The sequence below is a fragment of the Rhinoraja longicauda genome, chromosome 13 (assembly GCF_053455715.1).
Source record: "Rhinoraja longicauda isolate Sanriku21f chromosome 13, sRhiLon1.1, whole genome shotgun sequence".
Classification (NCBI taxonomy): Eukaryota; Metazoa; Chordata; class Chondrichthyes; order Rajiformes; family Arhynchobatidae; genus Rhinoraja; species Rhinoraja longicauda.
In genome coordinates this window covers 48,673,249-48,694,643 of record NC_135965.1, presented here as the reverse complement: position 1 = coordinate 48,694,643, position 21,395 = coordinate 48,673,249, and positions in this window count along the sequence as shown.

Sequence of the window (21,395 nt, the reverse complement as noted above, 5' to 3'; positions counted from 1 at the left end):
ATCTCGGGGGAGGAGGAATGGGTGCTGCCTGACCCGCTGAGTTACTCCAGCACTCTGTGAAACGTCACCTATCCATGTTCTCCACAGATGCTGCCTGACCTGCTGAGTTACCCCAGCACTCTGTGAAACGTCACCTATCCATGTTCTCCACAGATGCTGCCTGACCCGCTGAGTTACTCCAGCATTTTGTGTCTACCTTCGACCAGCATCTGCAGGTGTTTTTTGCCTACACATTTGATCGAACGTTGCTGGCTTTACCTGGCACTAAACATTATTCCCCTACCATGTACCTGTACACTGTAAATGGCTCGATTGTAATCATGTAGTTCATAAGTGATAGGAGCAGAATTAGGCCATTCGGCCCATCAGGTCTACTCCGCCATTCAATCGTGGCTGATCTATCTCTCCCTCCTAACCCCATTCTCCTGCCTTCTCTCATAACCCCTGACACCCGCACTAATCAAGGATTGATCTGTCTCTGCCTTAAAAATACCCACTGACTCATCCGTTCATGCATTGTCTTTCCGCTGACTGGTTCGCACACAACCAAAGATGCTCTCAACCGGAAACAAGTACTGTGCAGGTGATAGAGTGGCCTCCCTCACTCCAAAAACCTGCGGGTTTGTAGGTTAATTGGCTTGCGTTAAGATTGTAAATTGTCCCTAGTGTGTGTAGGATAGTGTTGGTGTGCGGGGATCGCTTGTCGGAATGGACCTGGTGGGCCGAAGGGCCTGTTTCCGAGCTGTATCTCTAAGCTAAACTAGAAAAGCTTTTCACTGTACCTTCTGCACACGTGACAATAAGCTGAACTCAAGCTGATGTCAGCAATAAAGACCCACACACAGTCCCTGGCCAACTCTGCTGAGATCAAGTTCAATTCTTTGTGTTGTCAAAGTGGAGCTGGAGAGGAGAGGAGAGGAGAGGAGAGATCAGTGACAGGGCATCAGCTTCGAGCTTTCCTGCCGGCCTTGCAATGATGTCCGCAGCAAAGGTACGTGATCTGAGAAAGAAAAGGGAGGAAAGGCTTTGGTTACCGCGCTAGACGATAAAAATGCAGATATAAACGCCATTATTAAACGACAGCGTGAGGCAAACATGAAGTGGGGGGTTTTTTTCTGACAGTTCTCTGACAGTTGACAATCAACCAGGATTAGTGAGAAAGCTTGTGGACCCATTTAGTTTCCAGTTGTGTGAGTCGTAACAGGCGCGTCAAGATACTGACTGTCAAAATATGAATAAAGGTGTCATTTGCACAGCGTGCCGATGTCACTGTCGAACTGATGAACGGGTCTTCATTCCCCACCGACACAGCCACCAGAGCTCAGGGCAAAAATCTGCAACACTTCAGCGAAGAATCAAAGCTAGCCGAAGATGAAGCATGTTTTTGTGGTCCCAGCAGTGGCATGGAGGTGTCAGATGTAAGACGTGCCTTCCTTCCTTCCTGAACGTTTCCTTTCCTCCACTACGAAATCTTAGTTTTAGTTTTAGTTTTTAGTTTTAGGGATACAGCGCGGAAACAGGCCCTTCGGCCCACCGGGTCCGCGCCGACCAGCGATCCCCGCACACCGACACCATCCGACACACACACCAGGGACAATTTTACACATGCACCAAGCCAATTAACCTACATCCCTGCACGTCTTCGGAGTGCGGGAGGAAACCGAAGATCTCGGAGAAAACCCACGCAGGTCACGGGGAGAACGCATAAACCAAAGATACTAGAGGAGCAAGATAGACCACTCGACCGTAGTACGTCAAGGCGGCCATTTTAGTAGGCAGAAACTTGCAGAAACATTTAAAAAGAAAAATAATTAAAATCTGTGAGTTGATAGATGAGATATATTCTGCATTTTAATGGTGTCATCACACGTACTGTTCCCCCACAACACTGATTACACTGCGAGAGGCAGCGGCGGGTTTTGCTTACTAAAATGGCGGACATTACGCTCCTTTGCGTACTACACTTCAGTATAGGCGATTTCGTCAGAATGGTCTATCTTGCTGCGCTCCATTATCTTTGATACAAACTCCATACAGACAGCACCCGTAGTCGGGATCAAACCCAGGACTCCGGCGAGGCAAGTGCTGCAAGACAGAAACTCTACCGCTGCGCCACCGTGCCGACCAAAGGCAAGGTACGTCTACTTTGAAGAACTTCTCCTCCTCTCTCCGACGAGAGTTCTGCAACATCCTCTCTTGCTCACCCTTCCTTATCTCCGTGACTCCCTCTCCCCTGACTCTCAGTCCGATGGAGGGTCTCGACCCGAGACGTCACCCATTCCTTCTCTCCAGAGACGCTGCCTGTCCCGCTGAGTTACACCAGCATTTTGTGTCTATCTTCGGTGTAAACCAGCGTCTGCAGATCCTTCCTGCACATCTTGTAAGACGGAACAGTTCAGTTTATTTCAGTTCAACTTAGTTTGTGGTCAGGTGTGCCGAGGTACAGTGGAAAGCCCTTAGTTGCGTGCTAACCAGTCAGCGGAAAGACAGTACATGATTACAATCGAGCCGTTCACAGACTTGGAGCAACAGACTGAAGTTTCATTCAGCAGAGCGCTACAAAGTGGTTCCTTGTGGCTGGAGTTACTCAGCGGGTCAGGCAGCATCTGTGCAGGGAGTGGATTGAATGGTGGAGTTAGACTAGATGGGCCAAATGGCCCAATTCTGCTCCGATCACTTGTGACCTTATGAAAAAATTAAACTTAGTGCTGGTATCTTCTACCACATGATACAAAAATACCACATGACGTTAGGTTTCAGGGAGAGAGGCTCAGATCTCTAATCACAGATGTTCTATTTGGACATTAACAATTTCTCCTCAGAGCCCACACAATGCAGGATTAAATGCAGCTGATAGTGGATTGAAGAGCAAACACAAAGATTTCAAGATTTCAAGATTTCAAGATCAATTTATTGTCACGTGTACCAATTAAGGCACAGCGCAATGTGAGTGACCATACAGCCATACTCAGTGAAAAGCAACAAGACACACAGCCACATGAAGTAACATTTAACATGACCATCCACCACAGCGGATTCCACATTCCTCGCTGTGATGGAAGGTAATAAAGTCCAATCGTCTCCCTCTTTGTTCACCCGCGGTCGGGGCTGTTGAACCGTCCGCAGTCGCCGCTGCCGACTGTCCGAGGCCCTCGCGTCGGGGCGATCGAAACTCCCCGCGTCGGGACGGATGAAACTCTCTCCGCGGCACGGAGCTCCCGAGTCGGCCTCTTCTCACCAGAGACCGCGGACTTCACGGTGTTAGAGTCCACAGGCCCCGCGGTTGGAGCTCTCCACAGTCGATCCCCGGCAAAGGATCGCAAGCTCCACGATGTTAAAGTTCCCGCCGCGCCCGTGGCTTGGAGCACCGGGCCAGTCTCCAGGAAAGGCCGCCAACTCCACGATGTTAGGCCACAGTGGGGACGGCGATACGACACAGGGAAAAATCTCGGAGAAAAACGTTTAAGTAATAAGGTTAGAGTGGAAGAGATTTTATGTTCCTTTTAACTGGGATTGGCCTTGTACAAAATGTGTAGGAAAGAACCGCAGATGCTGGTTGACACTGAGGATGGACACAAAATGCTGGAGTAACTCAGTGGGTCAGACAGCACCTGTGGAGAAAGGGAATAGGTGACATTTTGGGTCTCGACCTGAAACGTCATCTATTCCTTTTCTCCAGAAATGTTGTCTGACCCGCTGAGTTATTCCAGCTCTTTGTGTGATCTACTGTTCTATGTTCAATGGTAACTCCTGAAATGTCTATGCATCTCTACCTTTCTTATCTCCTTTAAAGTTCTGTTTCAAACGTATCCGTCCATATTTATTTTTGCCGTTAATACTAGCTTTGTATGGCAAAGATAGACACAAAATGCTGGAGTAACTCAGCGGGACAGGCAGCATCTCTGGAGAGAAGGAACGGGTGACGTTCTGGGTCAAGACCCTTCTGCAGACTGAGGAATCTCTTCACAGTCCTGCCACACACATGCTTCTGTACAGACAATACTTGTAACTTTAGCGTAATTTTACCCCAAATGTTTGCTTTTCCACTTCTGTGTCTGAGCTGCTTGAACAAACAAGGTATTCATGGCAAGCATGTAGCGTGCGATCCTTGTCTAGATGATAGTTCAGATAAAACATGTTCTTTTGCTGATATCCGCCAGTCTACTTTTGTGTAGGAAGGAACTGCAGATGCTGGTTTATCCGAAGATAGACACAAAAATGCTGGAGTAACTCAGCGGGTCAGGCAGCATCTCTGGAGAGAAGGAATGGGTGACGTTACCGGGTCGAGACCCTTCTTCAGACTACTTCAGTCTTCGTTTGTCATAAGTTAATGTTGGTTCTGGATGTGGTGACAAGTTTGTCTCAGATGTTGTTTAGAGTTTAGAGATACAGTGCGGAAACAAGCCTTTCGGCCCACCGAGTCCGTGCCGACCGGCGATCCCCGTACACTAACACTATCCTACACACACTAGGGACAGTTTTCAATTTTTACCAAAGCCAATTAACCTACAAACCTGCACGTCTTTGGGATGTGGGAGGAAACCAGAGCACCCGGAGAAAACCCACGCGGTCACGGGGAGAACGTACAAATTCCGTAACGACATTCGGCCCTTCAAGCCAGCACCGCCATTCAATGTGATCATGGCTGATCATTCTCAATCAGTACCCCGTTCCTGCCTTCTCCCCATACCCCCTGACTCCGCTATCCTTAAGAGCTCTATCTAGCTCTCTCTTGAATGCATTCAGAGAATTGGCCTCCACTGCCTTCTGAGGCAGAGAATTCCACAGACTCACAACTCTCTGACTGAAAAAGTTTTTCCTCATCTCAGTTCTAAATGGCCTACCTCTTATTCTTAAACTGTGGCCCCTTGTTCTGGACTCCCCCAACATTGGGAACATGTTTCCTGCCTCTAACGTGTCCAACCCCCCCAGCACCCCGCGGGCCTACACTGTCCAGGCCTACACTGTACAGCACCCCCAAGGCCTACAGCGCCCCCCCTGGGCCTAATAAGGGACAAGGGCGGTCTCGTACGGGACAAACCAATTTAGCCCAATATACGGGATGACCCGGCTAACGCAGAACAGTTGGCGACCCTAGGCATCTATGTCTTGCAGGTTGTGAGAAATCCTCAGTGTGTGCGGGTGCGGTGAATCATGCTGCCATTGATTCTCGAGTTGTTGATTCACGGAGTTGGTTGCCAGGTAAGTGAAGCTGTGTTGCATGAAGCTGTGTGTGCGTCAGCTCTGGTGATGAGATGTGGCAATGCCTGGCCGATCTCAGCCACAGGTATGAAGTCATTGAAATGTTCGCAGCTCTGCCCGAAGCTTCTTGAAACTTGATCCTTGCTACTGAAGTTTGCAGTAATCTCGTGAGCCTGTCGAGGAGATTCACCAGGATGTTCCCCCTCACTCTCCCATCCCTCCCCGTCCTCGTTCTCTGACCCGTCTGAATGTCCCCCAGATTAAAGTTTACCCTTGTATGACTTGGATGAAGGGATTAAAAGTACCATTAGCAAATTTGCAGATGATACAAAGCTGGGTGGCAATGTGAACTGTGAGGAAGATGCTATGAGGTTGCAGGGTGACTTGGACAGGTTGTGTGAGTGGGCGGATGCTTGGCAGATGCAGTTTAATGTAGATAAGTGTGAGGTTATCCACTTTGGTGGTAAGAATAGGAAGGCAGATTATTATCTGAATGGTGTCAAGTTAGGAAAAGGGGACGTACAACGTGATCTGGGTGTCCTAGTGCATCAGTCACTGAAAGGAAGCATGCAGGTACAGCAGGTAGTGAAGAAAGCCAATGGAATGTTGGCCTTCATAACAAAAGGAGTTGAGTATAGGAGCAAAGAGGTCCTTCTGCAGTTGTACAGGGCCCTAGTGAGACCGCACCTGGAGTACTGAGTGCAGTTTTGGTCTCCAAATTTGAGGAAGGATATTCTTGCTATTGAGGGCGTGCAGCGTAGGTTTACTAGATTAATTCCCGGAATGGCGGGACAGTCATATGTTGAAAGACTGGAGCGACTAGGCTTGTATAAACTGGAATTTAGAAGGATGAGAGGAGATCTAATCGAAACGTATAAGATTATTAAGGGGTTGGACACATTAGAGGCAGGAAACATGTTCCCAATGTTGGGGGAGTCCAGAACCAGCGGCCACTGTTTAAGAATAAGGGGTAGGCCATTTAGAACAGAGATGAGGAAAAACTTTTTCAGTCAGAGAGTTGTGAATCTGTGGAATTCTCTGCCTCAGAGGGCAGTGGAGGCCAATTCTCTGAATACATTCAAGAGAGAGCTAGATAGAGCTCTTGAGGATAGCGGAGTCAGGGGGTATGGGGAGAAGGCAGGAACGGGGTACTGATTGTAAATGATCAGCCATGATCACATTGATTGGCGGTGCTGGCTCGAAGGGCCGAATGGCCTCCTCCTGCACCTATTGTCTATTGTCTATTGTCTATTGTAAGCTTCGTTGTCATCTTCTCCTTGCTAACAATGACCTATTCTGCATTTTCATCGAACTTGTTCCCATTTGATGTCTCAGTTTCACACCTCACCTTCCTTATCTCTGTGTCTCTCTCTCCCCTGACTCTCAGTCTGAAGAAGGGTCTCGTGCCAAAATATCACCCATTCTTTCTCTCCAGAGATGCTGCCTGTCCCGCTGAGTTACTACAGCATTTTGCTTAAGTTTAAGTTTAAGTTTAGAGATACAGCACGGAAACAGGCCCTTCGGCCCACCGAGTCCGCGCCGACCAGCGATCCCCACACACGAACACTACCCTACACACACACTAGGGACAATTTTACATTTTATACCAAGCCAATTAACCTACAAACCTGCACGTCTTTGGAGTGTGGAAGGAAACCGAAAATCTCGGATTAAACCCACGCAGGTCACGGGGAGAACGTACAAACTCCGTACAGACAGCACCCGTGGTCAGGATCGAACCCGCTTCTCTGACGCTGTGAGGCAGCGACTCCTGCTGTTTCTGAGTCTGGTGGTGCGCGGTTTCAAGCTTCTGTATCTTCTGCCGGATGGAAGCGGGGAGAAGAAGGAATTGGTGACGTTTTAGGTCGAGACCCTTCCTCAGACTGAATGGCTCAATGATTCAATGGTTTATTTATGGTCACAAGAGGAAGGGGGTGGGACACAACTCATGGTCATCTGTACTTAAGTCCGGGCGCTCCGGTTTCCTCCCACATCCGAAAAACCTGCAGGTTTGTAGGTTAATTGGCTTTGGCAAAATTGTAAATTGTCCCCAGTGTGTGTAGGATAGTGTTAGTGTGCGGGGATCGCTGGTCGGCGTGGACTCGGTGGGCCGAAGGGCCTGTTTCCACGCTGTATCTCTAAAGTCTAAAAGTCTAAAGAAGGAACTACAGATGCTGGTTTACACCAAAGGTAGACTTTGGAGACCCTTCCTCAGACTGAATGGCTCAATGATTCAATGGTTTATTTATTGTCACAAGAAGAAGGGGGTGCGACACAACTCATGCTCATCTGTACTCAAGTCTCGCCATGTAGCTCGGTGTTCTAAGTTGTCGATCTGTCACTGAAGTGTCAGGCAGCATTTAGCCGTGTTGAAGACGCCACACATGCACAATAATAGGTCACAGCAGAGATGGAACCCTAGCCCATTGCTCTTTCCCGTCTTGTGTGGATGTTAAACAGGTGGTGGGTGCAGCACAGGCTCAGGAATCTTAATTCCCAACCAAGCAAACATGAGCTTAGGCCGAGGGCTGTCACAGTGTAGATTCACCATGGAGGGGATGGATTTCTGCAGAAGTCAAGAATCCAGTTGACCAAAATAATCTGTCACACTACTGGCCTTAAAGCAAGCACTTTTGTTTAGAGGCTTCTGGTTGCAGAAGATCTTCAGTTCTTCAAAAAAAAAAACCCCGTCAAGGTCAAGAAATTGTAAAGAAACAAAGAACTACGGGTGCTGTCTGTACGGAGTTTGCACGTTCTCCCCGTGACCTGCGTGGGTTTTCTCCGAGATCTTCGGTTTCCTCCCACACTCCAAAGACGTACAGGTTTGTAGATGAATTGGCTGGGTGTAAATGTTTAAATGTAAAATTGTCCCTAGTGTATATCTCTAAGCTAAACTAAACTTAACTACATATGCTGATTTATAGATACAAATCTCCAGCGCTTTGTGTCTATATTAAGGATTATATTAAATCTTATTGTAAAACATAGAAATTTAATTATTGCAGCAGGGTGGTACAGCGGTAGAGTTGCTGCCTCACAGCGCCAGAGACCCGGGTTCAACCCTGACTACGGGTGCTGTCTGTACGGAGTTTGTAGTTCTTCCTGTGACCTGTGTGGGTTTTCTCCGGGCGCTCCGGTTTCCTCCCACATCCGAAAAACCTGCAGGTTTGTAGGTTAATTGGCTTTGGTAAAATTGTCCCCAGTGTGCATTCTCTGAATGCATTCAAGAGGGAGCTAGATAGCGCTCTTAAGGATAGCGGAGTCAGGGGGTATGGGGAGAAGGCAGGAACGGGGTACTGATTGAGAATGATCAGCCATGATCACATTGAGGGGCAGAATGGCCTCCTCCTGCACCTATTGTCTATTGTCTATTGTGTGTGTAGGATAGTGTTAGTATGCGGGGATCGCTGGTCGGTGTGGACTTGGTGGGCCGAAGGGCCTGTTTCCACGCTGTATCTCTAAAGTCTAAAAGTCTAAAGAAGGAACTACAGATGCTGGTTTACACCAAAGGTAGCCACAAAGCCTGGTGGTCCATAGACACAGAATGCTGGAGTAACTCAGCGGGTCAGGCAGCGTCTCTGGAGAGAAAGAATGGGTGACGTTTTAGGTCGAGACCCTTCCTCAGACTGAATGGCTCAATGATTCAATGGTTTATTTATTGTCACATGTACCAGGTACAGTGAAATACGTTTTCTGCATTCAGATCGGCAAAACTAGCCCCCGTACATAAACACAATCACCCCAGTTAGTTCGGTACACACTATAACACTCCCAAATACGGGACAAGGTGACGTCACCGCCCCGCGCCCCACGTGACCTCACCCAGCCAGCGGCCATGTGCTCCCGCTCCACCAATGGCGGCCGCCCGGGCCGGGAGGCGGATTGCTACGTAACGTCCGTTAGACGGCTCCCGGGTCTCGGGACCTACACTATTCGGAAGGTAGGCACGGATTTTGACCAGCATCTGCAGTTTTTTTCCTTCTACTCTATATATTTCTACTTTCTGCTATCTATCCTGTATAGACAATAGACAATAGGTGCAGGAGGAGGCCATTCAGCCCTTCGAGCCAGCACCGCCATTCAATGCGATCATGGCTGATCATTCTCAATCAGTACCCCGTTCCTGCCTTCTCCCCATACCCCCTCACTCCGCTATCCTTAAGAGCTCAATCCAGCTCTCTCTTGAAAGCATCCAACGAACTGGCCTCCACTGCCTTCTGAGGCAGAGAATTCCACACCTTCACCACTCTCTGACTGAAAAAGTTCTTCCTCATCTCCGTTCTAAATGGCCTACCCCTTATTCTTAAACTGTGGCCCCTTGTTCTGGACTCCCCCAACATTGGGAACATGTTTCCTGCCTCTAATGTGTCCAATCCCCTAATTATCTTATACGTTTCAATAAGATCCCCCCTCATCCTTCTAAATTCCAGTGTATACAAGCCTAATTGCTCCAGCCTTTCAACATACGACAGTCCCGCCATTCCGGGAATCAACCTAGTGAACCTACGCTGCACGCCCTCAATAGCAAGAATATCCTTCCTCAAATTTGGAGACCAAAACTGCACACAGTACTCCAGGTGCGGTCTCACCAGGGCCCGGTACAACTGTAGAAGGACCTCTTTGCTCCTATACTCAACTCCTCTTGTTACGAAGGCCAACATTCCATTGGCTTTCTTCACTGCCTGCTGTACCTGCATGCTTCCTTTCAGTGACTGATGCACTAGGACACCCAGATCTCGTTGAACATCCCCTCTTCCTAACTTCACACCATTCAGATAATAGCAACGTAGAAACGTAGACTATAGGTGCAGGAGGAGGCCATTCGGCCCTTCAAGCCAGCACCGCCATTCAATGTGATCATGGCTGATCATCCACAAGCAGTACCCCAATCAGTATATGTAGGTTTGAAAGCACATACGCCCAGAATCAGGAATAGCTTCTTGCCCTCTGTTATCAGACTACTGAAGCAACTTCCCATGAGCTAGGATGAAATCCCCATCTCCCAACCTATCTCATTGTAGGTGCTGGACTTTTTCCTCTGTAATTTTTCCTCTGTAACTTGGTGCAGCGGTAGAGTCACTGCCTTAGAGTGAATGCAGCGCCGTAGTCCCGGGTTCCATCCCGACTACGGGTGCTGTCTGTACGGAGTTTGTACGTTCGCCCCGTGATCTCCGAGATCTTCGGTTTCCTCCCACACTCCAAACATGTACAGGCTTGTAGGTTAATTGACTTGGTATAAATGTAGTGGGTGTAGGATAGTGTTAGTGTGCGGGGATCGCTGGTCGGCGCGGACACGGTGGGCCGAAGGGGCCTGTTTCCGCGCTGTATCGCTAAACTAAACTGAATACAATATACAATACAATACAATATATCTTTATTGTCATTGTACAGGGGTACAACGAGATTGGGAATGCGCCTCCCATACGATGCAATAATTTAATTAGCTAGTCAGTATTAATTTAAACAACCCAATGAAACAAATTAGAACAGTTTTAAAACAGAATAAAGTGCAAGTAGATCTGTGCCGGTTCACTGTGCGATGTGACCATCTGGCTCAGCAGGACCGGTTCATGGCAGCTATGGCCCTGGGGATGAAGCTGTTCCTGAGTCTGGAGGTGCGGGCGTAGAAGGCCTTGTATCGTCTGCCCGATGGTAGAAGTTCGAACAGACTGTTGCAGGGGTGTGAAAAGTCTTTGTGAATGCTGGTGGCTTTTCTGAGGCATCGTGTGTTGCAGATGCCCTCCAAGGCTGGTAGCTGTGTTCCGATGGTCCTCTGAGCTCCATGGACTACCCGCTGAACTAAACTAAACTAAACTTCTACACTACAGTGTTGTGAAACGTTATTCTGCACTCTGGAGTTTTCATCTTTGTGTTGTTGTACAGGTGTTATGCCTGATTGTTCTCAGGTACTGTATAATTTGATTTCACCGGATAGCACACAAAACAAAAGCTTTTCATCGCGTCTCATGTTCATATCTTCATGGGTGGCGCGGTGGCGCAGTGGTAGAGTTGCTGCCTCACAGCGCCAGAAACCCGGGTTCCATCCCGACTACGGGTGCCGTCTGTACAGAGTTTGTACGTTCTCCCCGTGACCTGCGTGGGTTTTCTCCAAGATCTTCAGCCACCTCCCACACTCCAAAGACGTGCAGGTTTTGTACGTTTATTGGCTTCAGTAAAATTGTCAATTGTCCCTAGTGTGTGTAGGATAGTGTTACTGTGCGGGGATCGCTGGTCGGTGCGGACTCAGAGGGCCAAAGGGCCTGTTTTCACGCTGTATCTCTGAACTAAACTAAACTATAGTGATAGGAGCAGTATTAGGCCATTCAGCCCATCGAGTCTATTCCGCCATTCAATCATGGCTGAAATCTCTCTCCTTCCTAACCCCATTCTCCTCATTCTCCCCATAACCCCTGACACCCGTACACTTGATCTTGATTGCAAATATAAGGAACTGCAGATGCTGGAAACGTGAGTAAAACACAGAGTGCTGGAGGAACTCTGCTGGTCAGGCAGCATCTGGGGAGGGAATGGATAGGTTTCTTGTTGGGACCCTTCTTCAGACTGTTGATTGCAGGCTGTTTGTTAGTCTGTACATTTGTTTGAATAAAAGGTTATGATAAGATATTGCGTATAGTATTGTGATGTAGTTCCTTACAGCAAAATCATTTTTGATATCATGAGTTAGTGCTTATTTAATTCTTGAAATGCCTTACTTTTTGCTTCCAAAGTTATTGATCAGGATTCCTGAGTCATAGAGTGATGCAGTGTGGAAACAGGCCGTTCGGCCCAACTTTCCCATGCTGACCAACATGTCCCATCTGCACTAGTCCCACCTGCCCGCATTTGGCCCACATCCCTCTAAACCCATCCTATCCATGTACCTGTCTAATTGTTCCTTAAACATTGCAATAGTCTCTGCCTCAACTACCTCCTCTTGATCTAAAGAGGTGTTTCAGTAAGTTTGCACAATATACAATTTATGCTTTCTTTGAAAATATACCAACTTCTCAGAACAGAATTTGCCCAAAGATTTCAATTCTGGAAAGAAAGACAATTTAGGATTCAGATCCAGTTGATCAAAATAATCTATCGAATTTCTGGTCTTGGGAGACACATAATGCTGGAGTAACTCGGAGGGTCAGGCAGCATCTCTGGAGAGAAGGAATGGGTGATGTTCCGGGTCGAGACCCTTCTTCAGACTGATCCCTCAGTCTGAAGAAGGGCCTCGACCCAAAATGCTACTCATTCCTTCTCTCCAGAGATGCTGCCTGACCCGCTGAGTTACTCCAGCATTTTGTGTCTACCTTCGATTTAAACCAGCATCTGCAGTTTTCTTTCCTGCACTTACATAGAAAACATAGAAAATAGGTGCAGGAGGCCATTCGGCCCTTCGAGCCAACACCGCCATTCATTGTGAGCATGGCTGATCGTTCACAATCAATAACCCATGCCTGCCTTCTCCCCATATCCCTTGATTCCACTAGCCCCTATCTAACTCTCTCTTAAATCCATCCAGTGATTTGGCCTCCACTGCCCTCTGTGGCAGAGAATTCCACAAATTCACAACTCTCTGGATGAAAACGTTCCTTCTCACCTCAGTTTTAAATGACCTCCCCTTTATTCTAAGACTGTGGCCTCTGGTTCTGGACTCGCCCAACATTGGGAACACATTTTTCCTGCATCTAGCTTGTCCAGTCCTTTTATAATTTTACATATTTCTATAAGATCCCCTCCCATCCTTCCAAACTCCAGTGAATACTAGCCTATCTCCAATGAATACAAACCTATCTCGGTGCCTTCTGGTCTCTCTGACACGTTATTGTGTGATGTTCTGGTTGCAAAAGGATCCGTAGTTCTTTGCTAAGTACAGTAGGCTTCTGCATCTTGTGTTATTTTCAGTGGTTCCCAAGGATTGTTTATTGGCCTCGAAGTTCAAACCTGAGAAACAGTAATTAAAATAATAATTGGACCTGTTCAGGCATCAGTTCGGTAATGTCTGACCAGGCATCACACATGAATTTAATCTGTTTGAACTATGCTTTCTTAGAGCAAGCTTTGATTATTAAATAAAGGAAATGCCAGACAAAAAAAAACCAGTTTAATCCTTGGGATAACAGCATAAAGGCAATTAAACAGCTGGCTTTTTAGCTGGACATTTTTTCTCACCCTCTCTACCAATGCAAGCTCTCTAATATATCGCACAAAAGCAGCCTGCTTTGAATTCAACATTTCAATGATTAAAAATAAAAAACTATTAGAGTCATTTGAATGAACCCGAAAAATCATAGATGGCAAAATTTTCTTTCTTAATGGAAAATAATTAAATATTTTAGAATATGCGTTGTCTTCCTAGATTGCATCACCAAGGGATTTTTTTTTGGAGAGATTAGAGAATAGGCCCTTCAGCCCATCGAGTCCACACCGACCAGCAATCCCTGCAAATTAACACTACCCTACACCCACTAGGGACAATTTACATTTACACCCAGCCAATTAACCTACAAACCTGTACGTCTTTGGAGTGTGGGAGGAAACCAAAGATCTCGGAGAAAACCCAAGCAGGCAGGTTGCTAGGCAACCTCTGTTAGGCGGCGCCCGGGCCTACACTGTCCGGGACTACACTGTCCGGGCCTACAGCGCCCCCCCCGGGCCTAGAGTGTCCAGCCCTACAGTGTCCGGGCCTACAGTGTCCGGGCCTACAGCGCTTCCTAGGCCTACAGTGTCCGGGCCTACAATGTCCGGGCCTACAGTGTCCTGGCCTACAGTGTCCCCCGGGCCTGCAGTGTCCAGGCCTACAGTGTCCGGGCCTACAGTGTCTGGCCCTACAGTGTCCGGGCCGACAGTGTCTGGCCCTACAGTGTCCGGGCCTACAGTGTCTGGGCCTACAGCGTCCTCTCCTACAGTGTCCGGGCCTACAGTGTCCGGGCCTACACTGTCCGGGCCTACAGTGTCCTGGCCTACAGTGTCCCCCAGGCCTGCAGTGTCCGGGCCTACAGTGTCCAGGCCTACAGTGTCTGGCCCTACAGTGTCCGGGCCGACAGTGTCTGGCCCTACAGTGTCCGGGCCTACAGTGTCCGGGCCTACAGTGTCCTCTCCTACGGTGTCCGGGCCTACAGTGTCCGGGCCTACACTGTCCGGGCCTACAGCGTCCCCCGTGCCTACATTGTCCGGGCCTACAGTGTCCGGGCCTACAGCGCCTCCTGGGCCTAATAGGGGACAGTTGGCAACCCTAGTACAGACAGCACCCATAGTCGAGATCGAACCCAGGTCTCTAGCACTGTAAGGCAGTGGCTCTACCGCTGCGCCATCAAATTAGAAATCAAATGCTTCTTGGTGGTGCTAATCATATCAAATTCCATCATTGCAGCAGTTCTTTATACACTTTGAAATCCATTCCGTTCTTATTAAGGAATATAATGCACCTTCATCGCACGATTAGGGAAGATATCTTTATTTTGCAACACACCCAGGTGATGATTTCTGTAAGTGTAAGCTAAAAACCTGCGTGTAACAGAGGCATTTTTTTGACCTTTTGTTTAATGACATAATTTCCACCCGACAAGTTCTTTCTTGAAGAGCGCGTCTACCTTTTCTGAAGTGTGTGGGATGGAACTGCAGGTGCCGGTTTAAACCAAAGATGGACACAAAAAGCTGGAGTAACTCAATGGGACAGGCAGCATCTCTGGAGAGAAGGAACGGGTGACGTTTCGGGTCGAGACCCTTCTTCAGACTGAGAGTCAGGGGTGAGGGAAAGGAGATATATAGACGGTGATGTAGAGAGAGATGTAGAACAAACTAGACCACTGGGTCCAAACCTCTCCTGCAGGCCCAGCAACCCACCCCCAACTGACCCGTTGCAATCAAATGGCGATCTCAAAATGGCAACCCTCCCCCAAATGCGCACGCGGAGATCCGGCAGCCATCTTACCGTTGTGACACAAGATGAACACTTATTAGATCAACGAGCCCCAACTGCGTAGGCGTGAACCCTTTGGGTTCCCATTGTGACGTCGAACACGGAGGTATTACTGCGCAGACTTGATGGGCCGAATGGCCTGCTGCTGCTCCTATCAATTATGAAATTAAGAAATCGATGGCTTTCCCTTTCATTACTTGGCTGAATGAATTAGTTGTTCTTGGGAACTCTACATTGCAAATAACTGCAGTGTAAAACATGTTGGCGAACAGGTCCAGTGAGGAGTGACGTTGTGTGCAAGTTTAATCTCCCATCGATGATTCTTCGATGAAGTTGTTGTTGGATTACTAGAATTTTGTTTAACAATTATTAAGGTCATAAGTGATAGGAGTAGAATCAGGCCATTCGGCCCGTCAAGTCTACTCCGCCATTTAATCATGGCTGATCTATCTATCCTTCTCAACCCCATTCTCCTGCCTTCTCCCCATAACCCCAGGCATCTGTGCTAATCAAGAATCTATCTATCATGCCTCAAAAATGCCCATTGACTTGGCCTCCACAGCCATCTGTGGCAATAAATTCCACAAATTCACTATTAGATCTGAATCATTTACAATTTGCTTTTAAAATTGTTTTATGTCACTTTAAACTATAATGCCTCACAGGGCCAGAGACCAGCGTTCGTCTGTACGTAGTTTGTACGTTCTCCCTGTGACTATTTTCTCCGGGTGCTCGGGTTTCCTCCAACGCTCCAAAGACATACATATAATTGTAAATTGTCCCTAGTATGTGTGGGACAGTGCAAGTGCGCGGGGATCGCTGGTCGGTGCGGACTCGGTGGGCCGAAGGGCCTGTTTCCGCGCTGTATCTCTAAACTAAATTAAACAAACTTTAATGTAAGTGTAATTACTCCACAAATGATGCAAAAAAAAAAGATTTTATTGTAAAACGGAGATCAAAAAAAAGTATGTAAAGAGATTTTGTTTCCTTTTCAAAAGTGCTGTGGAGATACATAATTTTCCTTAATAGTGTCCTGTTATTTTTCAAAATTCTTTCTTCCACGATCGTGTAATCTTTTCCGACCATTCCAGCTCTTTGATTCACATTGCAGCTGCCATTTTTGAAGAAATCTCTGCTATGGGCTAATCTCATTAGATACGGTGATATGTGTGAACATATTCTCCACACTATGGACATGTAAGTTGCTGCCATAAACATGTGTTTGTGGTTGCGTTTCACGAGTTCTTATTACAATGGGTATAAGCAGGGGTTTTACTGCCGAGGATACTTAGCCGATCTCTCCTGGGTGGTCTCCATTCATTGTGACTCTTATTATAAAGTTGATCAGGTTACATGACCACAATAACACATTAATATTAGCCTCACACACAAGTCTCAACGCATGGAAAGGCTGCAGACACTGGGCAATAAGGATTTCGAAACAGACCAACAAGGTTTTATAAGCATGCGTTTCGTTTTGTTTAGTTTAGTTTAGTTTAGGGTTACAGCGCGGAAACAGGCCCTTTCGCCCCACCCGGACCGCGCCGACCAGCGATCCCCGCACATTTAATACCAGGGACAATTTTACATTTATACATTCATACCGAAGCCAATTAACCTACAAACCTGCACGTCTTTGGAGTGTGGGAGGAAACCGGAGCACCCGGAGAAAACCCACGCAGGTCACGGGGAGAACGTACAAACTCCGTACAGACAGCGCCCAAAGTCAGGATTGAACCCGGGTCTCCAGCGCTGTGAGGCAGCAACTCTACCGCTGCGCCACCTGTGAGGGGTTGGAATGTGTTTTTGGAGTTTAAAGTTCCACAGGTCTAGAGATTCCCAGGTTAGAGTTTGAGCAAAATGACCCACTGAACCAATCATAGAAAAGTGCACAAAAAACACAGAGTGCTGGAGTAACTCAGCGGGTCAGGCAGCATCTGTGGAGATCATGGATAGGTGACGTTTCACAGAGTGCTGGAGTAACTCAGCGGGTCAGGCAGCACCTGTGGAGAACATGGATAGGTGACGTTTCACAGAATGCTGGAATAACTCAGCGGGTCAGGCAGCACCTGTGGAGAACATGGATGGGTGACGTTTCACAGAGTGCTGGAGTAACTCAGCGGGTCAGGCAGCATCTGTGGAGAACATGGACAGGTGACGTGTCGGGTCAGGACCCTTCTTCAGACTGATGAAGCGTTCCGACTTCATACATCATGTCGGCTGAGTTACTGACGCAATGTGTAAGAAGGAACTGCAGATGCTGGTTTACACCGAAGATAGACACAAAGTGCTGGAGTAACTCAGCGGGTCAGGCAGCATCTCTGGAGAGAAGGAATGGGTGACGTTTCGGGTCGAGACCCTTCTTCAGACCTTTTCTTATCACTTATGAACATGAACTTACAACAGCTGGGACTTAGAAATGGCGCCAAACTGGCGACTCTGCATACTGTCGAGAAATATAGACGATATCTTTCATTTATTGTTCTTTATCTCTCTACATCATTGTCTGTGTCTCTCGTTTCCTTTATCCCTAACTGGTCTAGAGAAGGGTCTCGACCCAAAACGTCACCCATTCCTTCTCTCCACAGATGCTGCCTGACCCGCTGAGTTACTCAAGCACTCTGTGAAACGTCACCTATCCATGTTCTCCACAGATGCTGCCTGACCCGCTGAGTTACTCCAGCACTCTGTGAAACGTCACCTATCCATGTTCTCCACAGATGCTGCCTGACCCGCTGAGTTACTCCAGCACTCTGTGAAACGTCACCTATCCCTGTTCCCCAGAGATGCTGCCTGACCCGCTGAGTTACTCCAGCACTCTGTGAAACGTCACCTATCCATGTTCTCCACAGATGCTGCCTGACCCGCTGAGTTACTCCTGCACTCTGTGAAACGTCACCTATCCATGTTCTCCACAGATGCTGCCTGACCCGCTGAGTTACTCCAGCACTCTGTGAAACGTCACCTATCCGTGTTCTCCAGAGATGCTGCCTGACCTGCTGAGTTACTCTGGCTTTCTGCATCTACCTTCATGTTGACAGAGATTATAATTCCAGACAAGAACATTTCAGATCTCCTGGTACTTTGGTTGAGTCACCGAGACACACCTGACGGACAAAGTCGCTTCTCTGTGAGAAATGGTTTGTAACACGACCCCCATCTTCTACATTCTTGCATGACACATCTACATATCTGTCAGCAAATACCTGGCACACCCTTTCCAATTACCAATAACACATTACAACACAGCTGCGGGCAGGTATCATGCACACAATTCATCATAACACCCTTTTCGATGTTAACTTCCAGTTTAACATTTTCACTTGCACATTGAAGGACTTTTGATTGCATTTAGAAACATAGAAAATAGGTGCAGGAGGAGGCCATTCGGCCCTTCGAGCCAGCACCGCCATTCATTGTGATCATGGCTGATCGTCCACAATCAGTAACCCGTGCCTGCCTTCTCCCCATACCCCTTGATTCCGCTAACCCCTAGAGCTCTATCCAACTCTCCATTAAATTCGTCCAGTGAATTGGCCTCCACTGCCCTCTGTGGCAGAGAATTCCACAAATTCACAACTCTTGATAGATCAGTGTAGTTTTCTCCCACATGGCGCAGTGGTAGAGTTGCCGCCTTACAGCAAATGCAGCGCCGGAGACTCAGGTTCGATCCTGACTACGGGCGCCATCTGTACGGAGTTTGTACGTTCTCCCCGTGACCTGCGTGGGTTTTCTCCGAGATCTTCGGTTTCCTTCCACACTCCAAAGACGTGCAGGTTTTGTAGGTTAATTGACTGGGTAAATGTGTATAGGGTAGTGTTAATGTGCGGGGATCGCTGGGCGGCGCGGACTCGGTGGGCCGAATGGCCTGTTTCCGCGCTGTATCTCTAAATCTAAATCTAAATCCAAGAACGTTCAGGGTTGTAGGTTAAATCGGCCGTCTGCAAATTGGCAGCACTTTGTGGGGAGAGGATGGGGAAAGTGGGATAACACAGAACTAGATGAAAGACACAAATGATTGGAGTAACTCAGTGGGTCAGGCAATCTCTCTGGAGAAAAGGAATGGGTGACGTTTCGGGTCGGGACCCTTCTTCAGACGGAGAGTGAGGGGAGGGGGAACCGGGAGATATGAAAAGGTACATAGAACAAATGAATGAAAGATATGTAAAAAGACTAGGTGGTTGACTTGTGCTCGGTAGGACCTGTTTCAATGCTGTATCTCTAAAATAAACTAGGGAAGAAACTGCAGGTGCAAAGATAGACACAAAGTACAGGAGTAACTCAGTGGGTCAGGCAGCATCTCCAGAGAAACACAATAAGTGACCTTTTGGGTTGGAACCCTTCCTCAGGCCCGTTGCAGCGGGTAGAGCTGCTGCCTCACAGCGTCAGAGACACGGGTTCAATCGGGTGCTGTCTGTGTGGAGCTTGCAATTTCTCCCTGTGATCACATGGGTTTCCTCCGGGTGCTCCGGTTTCCTCCCACACCCCAAAGACGTGACTGCGCGGGTCTGTAGGTTAATCGGCCCCTCTGTAAATTGCCCCCTAGTGTGCAGGGAGTGGATGAGAGAGTGGGATAACATGGAACCAGTGTGAAGGGGTGATCGCAGGTCGGCGTGGGCTCGGTGGGCTCGGTGGGCCGAAGGGCCTGTTTCTGTGCTGTATCTCTACACTAAACCAAGAAATCTGTGGCTGCTCCAACAACGGCCTCTCGTACCACCAGAGACACCTGCATTCCTTCAACGACCCAGGCTCCAAACTCAGGATTAGCTCCCCTCTAACTTTTTACTTCTCCTGTTCCTCCTTTAAGACACTTGAAAAAATGTTTGCCTCTTAGACCAAGTAACTAAGTTCATCGAGGAAGAGTCCCGACCCAAAACTTCACCCATTCCTTCTCTCCATGAATGCTGCTTGACCCGCTGAGTTACTCCAGCTTTTTGTGTCCATCTTTGATGGAGCGGCGCAGTGGCGCAGCGGTAGAGTTGCTGCCTCACAGCGCCGGAGACCCGGGATCCATCCCGACTACGGGTGCTGTCTCTACGGAGATTGTACGCTCTCCCCGTGACCTGCGTGGGTTTTCTCCGAGATCTTCGGTTTCAATAGACAATAGACAATAGACAATAGACAATAGACAATAGAAACATAGAAACATAGAAACATAGAAAATAGGTGCAGGAGTAGGCCATTCAGCCCTTCGAGCCTGCACCGCCATTCAATATGATCATGGCTGATCATCCAGCTCAGTAACCTGTACCTGACTTCTCTCCATACCCCCTGATCCCTTTAGCCACAAGGGCCACATCTAACTCCCTCTTAAATATAGCCAATGAACTGGCCCCAACTACCTTCTGTGGCAGAGAATTCCACAGACTCACCACTCTCTGTGTGAAGAAATGTTTTCTCATCTCGGTCCTAAAAGACTTCCCCCTTATCCTTAAGCAGTGACCCCTAGTTCTGGACTTCCCCAACATCGGGAACAATCTTCCCGCATCTAGCCTCTCCATCCCCTTAAGAATTTAATATGTTTCAATAAGATCCCCCCTCAGTCTTCTAAATTCCAGCGAGTATAAGCCCAGTCTATCCAGTCTTTCTTCATATGAAAGTCCTGCCATCCCAGGGATCAATCTGGTGAACCTTCTCTGTACTCCCTCTAAGGCTAGAATGTCTTTCCTCAGATTAGACAATAGACAATAGACAATAGACAATGGACAACAGGTGCAGGAGTAGGCCATTCAGCCCTTCGAACCAGCACCGAAGACAATAGACAAAAGACAAAAGACAATAGACAAAAGACAATAGGTACAGGAGCCAGCACCGCCATTCAATGTAATCATGGCTGATCATTCTCAATCAGTACCCCGTTCCTGCCCTCTCCCCATACCCCCTGACTCCGCCATCATTAAGAGCTCTATCTAGGGAGTTATGGGGAGTGTTTCCTCCACACTCTACAGACGGAACAGGTTTGTAGGTTAATTGGTTCGGTGTAAATGTAAAAATGGCCCCAGTTTGTGAAGGATAGTGTTAGTGTGCGGGGATCGCCGGTCGGCGCGGACTCGCTGGGCCCAGGGGCCTGCATCTCCAAACTAAACTAAACTGAACTAAACTTAGGCTCATTGGTCAATGGTCCTGTGGGATACCACATTGAAGAATTTCACCAGGTTGTATGTGTGTTTGGAAATCCAAGTTGCTAGCGTTAATATTTAGATGTCTGCAGTGTTTCCTCCATTCCATCATAACGCCTTTACAATTTCTGGAATTTAAAGCATTGAAGAAATGAAGG